Here is a 4971-nt window from a genome sequence, read left to right as displayed (position 1 = left end):
CACAGGCTTTTAAGGAAAGACAAGGCGTAAATGGGAAGGTCCCTGGAAGAATAAAAAGGGAATGAATAAAAAACCCAGGAAACAGAGAGTGAGAGCTCATGGTCAGGTTTTGTGGTGGAGGCTGATCAGCAGTGGTGTCCCCTGGAGATTTGTGCTGTTTGCTTACAGAATCCTTCATGAGCTGGAAAGGAGGAAACAGTGAAGTGACAAGGTTTAGTTATGATTCAAAACTACTCTGGGTATTAAAGATGAGGAAAGACTGGGAAGAATTGCAGAATCTCAGTGACTGGACAGACAAATGATGCCCAAGGGGAAAAGCAGCCCTCAGCTCACAAGTAGCTCTGAGATGGCTGTTACCAGCCAGGAGTGAAGAGTTAGGGCTATAACAGGTAGTTCCATGGAAACATCAGCTAAGCATTAAAACAAATCAAATGTTGGGAATTGCCAGGAAAAGGACAAGAGAGAAAAGCAGAGAATGTTACTACACAACTGTATAACTCTATGGCTTTTCTAGCTGGAATCCTGTGTGCAGCTCTGGTCCTCTCACTTGAAAAGGAAACAATAGATGTAAAAAGATTCAGATGAGGGTTAAAAGGCTGATAAGGAGTCTGTAACTACTCGATGTAAGGGAAAACTAATAAGTTACTACTTCAATTGTGGTGGTTTGAACCACCACAAAAATTCAATCTCTAAGCTTCCCCCACCTTCCCACAATTTTACCTCAATACCGAAGAGAAACTTTCAGGCAAGCACACCTCTGTAGGGGGAAAGGGAAGGGAAGATATAAATCTAAATGATAAATCTATAACATCATGAACATCATGAGGAAGGTGAAGAGATTGATTTTTCATTGCACTTTCCAATAACAGAAGAAGGAACCAGTGATTTTAAGTAGGAGAGGACACGCTCAAAGCAAACGGAAGGAAGTGACTCTTCATGCCTGGAGTTAAACTTTGGAACTTCCTGCCACACTGTGTTGTGGGAACCAAAAACTGATGTGGCTTCAAAAGCATCCCTTCAAGCAGCCTCTTTGAGGAAGAGAGAGATTGAGTGTTATTAATACACCAAGCCCACCTTTTCAGGAAGGGCCTGAACTGCAAATAGTTGCAAAATGGGAGTCTGCTTTGTCCAGTTCTTACTCCCTTCCTGAGGCATCTGCTTTGGCTGATGTCAGAGAGAGATTCTTAGAGACAATGGAGATTGGTCCTTGGGCTGCACTGAATCAAGGAACAAGCTCATGCACTGACCAGCAGCCCCTTCACAGTGGTTTTAGTGTTGCACACTTTTCTCAGCATTGCTGTGTATTTTAGACCTTGTCATGGTTTAATCCTAGCCAGGAACTCAGCCCTACACAGCCCTTGCTCGCTCCTCTCTGGTGGGAGGGGGGACAGAACTGGAAAAGTGAGAAATCTCGTGGGTTGGGACAAAGACAATTTAATAGGGGAAGGAAAAGCTGTACACACAAACAAAATAAACAAGGAATTCATTCACCACTTCCTACAGGCAGGTGTTTGGCCGTGCCCAGGAAAGCTGGGCTCCAGCACGTGTAACAGTGACCTGGGAAATCAAACACCATCATGCTGAATGTCCCCCCTTCCTTCTTCTCTCCTCAGATGCTGAGCATGATGTCCTACACTCTGGAATATCCCTTGGGCCAATTGGGGTCAGCTGTCACAGCTGTGTACTCTCCCAAATTCCTGTGCACTCCCAGCCCACTCACTGGTGGGGTGGAGTGAGGAGCAGAAAAAGCCTTGAGTCTGTGTAAGCTCTGCTCAGCAATAATGAAAACATCCCTGAATTACCAACACTATTTTCATCACAAATCCAAAACACAGTCCCATACTTGCTATTATGATGAAAATTGCCTCGGCCAAAACCAGCACAGACCTCAAAGACCCAACCTAGGAAGCAGACAAAGCAATGATATCAGACATTCTATCTCATTTTCATGAGCCTGTGCCTGCCTCACTGTCCTTCAGCCTGTTATCTGCAGATTTTCATTTCTCCTCTTATGGGAACACCACTTGCAGTCATTATCAGTTTGAGGATTTTGCAACTATCCACTGCATAAAAAGGTAGAATGATCACAAAAGATGTAGATTCTTAGTATATTATTTTAAGTGCTATATTTAACTAAATTACCCCCTCTTTTGGAATTGTTTGTTATTCCTTTGGTGATAGAACAGCATCCTGTTTGCCTGCACATACTGCAGCTGCAGATTTTTAGTGAAATCCTCATGGGTTTCTTGAAATAGCTTTAGAACTGAAACCTCCCAAACACTGCACTGCACTTCCAATTTATTTAACCAGATCCTAGAATAAAACAACTGTTCCTATCCTATTGTTGTTCTTCAGAAGGCATGGACACGGTGTTTGTTTAGTGCAAGTGCTTAAAAACACCCCTGGAATTATACAACTTTATTAAGCTATATGACCTCAGATTGGGAAAATTCCAGAAGGTATGTTTGCTTCCATAACCTTAACTCAATTATGCTGCACATCCTACGTGAATAATCCATTGTCAACCACAGGAAATGCAGATCTCGTTGAACTACCACAACCTGATTACAGACAATGATCCATAAACTGGTAGTTCTGAGTAATATTAATGACTTTCCTGAACATTTGATTTAGATATATGGCTAAGTAATTTAGATACATGGCTAAGTAATTAATTCAGCACTATAAATTTGGAGAGTTTGTAAGTGTTAAGTTGTGCTGCTGTTAGGACAAACAGCTATGTGTTCCAGCAATATTTCTTGCTTTCCAAATTCTACAAGTATTTCTCTTCCTCACAGGGAGCTAGGATTGCTAATTACTTTTCAAAGAGGTGATCTTCACATGAAGGTTTTATTTTGTAAACACAGAATAGGACTGAGTCCAACCTAAAGGAGGCTTATGGATTAAGGTTCCTGGTGTTAATTATGCCTAATAACAACTGTGTAGCTTTGGAGAATATTCAGAATCTGAACATCTGCTGCTAAATAACAGCCGAAAGCAGAGTTGAAAACCTAGCTGGTAAAAGATACAGATGAAGTAGCCCCCGACTAATCCCTGGGAGATGAGAGACAGATTGGACAAACTGCCAGTGCCAGAGGTTTCACAGTCTTCCCAGGCACCTATCCACTGTCTGTACTCTAACAAACAGGGTTCTGCTATCTTTAACTTAACTCTTTGGTTTCAGTTTAAACTCCTTATACCTGACCCTCCCCAGGGGACGTGGAGAGTAGTTTACAATCTCCCTTTCCACAGGCACCTTGCCCACTGTCATATAAGATTCTCTGAGCAGGTCTGGGCAGGAGAACCTACCTTCCTAATAAAAAGAGAAGTGAGGATGAAGATGTTGGCTGCAATAGAGTGACTATCCAGTATGTTACACAGATCTACAGAGTAACAGCTTGTGGCTCTTTGGTTAATAGTGTAAAGCTAAAATTAAAAGCACAGGTGTGGCATATCTTTAATCCAGACTACTCTCCTTACCCAAGATGATGTTCCTCAAAGGTATCTGGACACTGGAATGATCTTCATGCAGAGGTTCAAAACTGCATCAAGAATAAAATTAATAAAATAACAACATTGTCTACCTGAAGTCCAAAAAAATGAACAGAGGCACTGGAATTTTGAAAGTCACCAAAGAGCTCGCTCCATACTGGCACCATCATGGCAAATCAACATTCTGGGTTCAGTGGCAGCATATTTCATCCAGGAGAGCAGAAGGGCTTCCTAGAAAGGGGAACTAATGATGATGCCTTCTGCATGACAGATGATCTCACATATGGAATCCATTTGGCCACAGGCAGCACCACCCATGGAGCAGATTACAATGATCCTCTCGGCTCCGCGGCTTGCGCAGCTCCAGCCTCTCCTCCAGGACAGACGGGTTTGCATCGAGCACTTAAATATTCATTACCCTCATCCAGCAGATTAGAGGAAAAAGAGTAAACCCTGGAGATACAAGACTCTAAAGCAACAGCTGACAGTACAGGAGATGCTTTGCTTGGTGCATCTGTTGCACAGATTATGGATAAGGAGCTGTGCTGCCGAGCCACAGCTTTTCTAGAAATTCTGTGTTTGGGGGACATTTCCCATGTGACAGGACCAAATCCTGCATCTCTTTGGGAATGAGGGAGCTGCCTCTGTTCCTTCTGGCACCCTTTTGCAGTGCTTAAAGATGTTGTTTGGGGAACAACAGTGAAAACCAGAAAGACTGAAAAGGGTGCTAGGCTTCTGCCTGGAGTCTCATTGCACTGTATACACAATCAGGGCATGTATATATGACGTATATACAATATATATACAATCAAGCACTGTATATATGATTAGGGCACCATACCCAGCGGAGATGGGCTTCTCTGTGGTTTTGTATATAAATCTCTTAACCTTATTGCTCATCTTACCCTGCCCCTTGTTTTTCTCAATGACGTTGTGTTGAACTTTGTGTTTTTCTGCATCTAATAATTGGGGTTTTTTCCACCACTGACACCAGTGTTGCAGAGCAGGAAACCCCAGTGAGTGCTGACTAATCAGGATTAGGTGGCACCTTTAAGAGGTCGGTAGAGACAAGGCTCAGACCAAACACATCTGCTCAATAATTCACTCTGCACACAGGTGCTGCCCTTGCCTCTGACTGAACTTCTAATGAACCACAAATTGCAAACAAGGTTACCAGCAGCTTATCACTTGCTGAGGATAAAGAAGGTTGCAAGGAGTTGCTAAAAATACAGGAGGAGGCAGGAAAAGTGTTCCATTAAAACAATTTAAGGGCAAGGAGAGACTGTTGGTTTCTGAGGTTACCCTAAAGGGTTTTGATGAACTGCAGCTCCTAAGGGGTGGTATCAATTATCTACTTCTTGCCCAGGCAAACTGGTTGCTGTGTCAGCTCAATGCACAGACAGTTCTTCTGATGTCATCCTAATCCCCATTAGACCAGTCATCTCTTCCTTCTCCTCTTCACCTCACTCCTCTCCTCCT

This window comes from Pipra filicauda, unplaced genomic scaffold (assembly GCF_003945595.2).
Source record: "Pipra filicauda isolate LSUMZ 115617 unplaced genomic scaffold, ASM394559v2 scaffold251_size2273266_pilon, whole genome shotgun sequence".
Classification (NCBI taxonomy): Eukaryota; Metazoa; Chordata; class Aves; order Passeriformes; family Pipridae; genus Pipra; species Pipra filicauda.
This window is presented reverse-complemented; position numbering follows the sequence as displayed.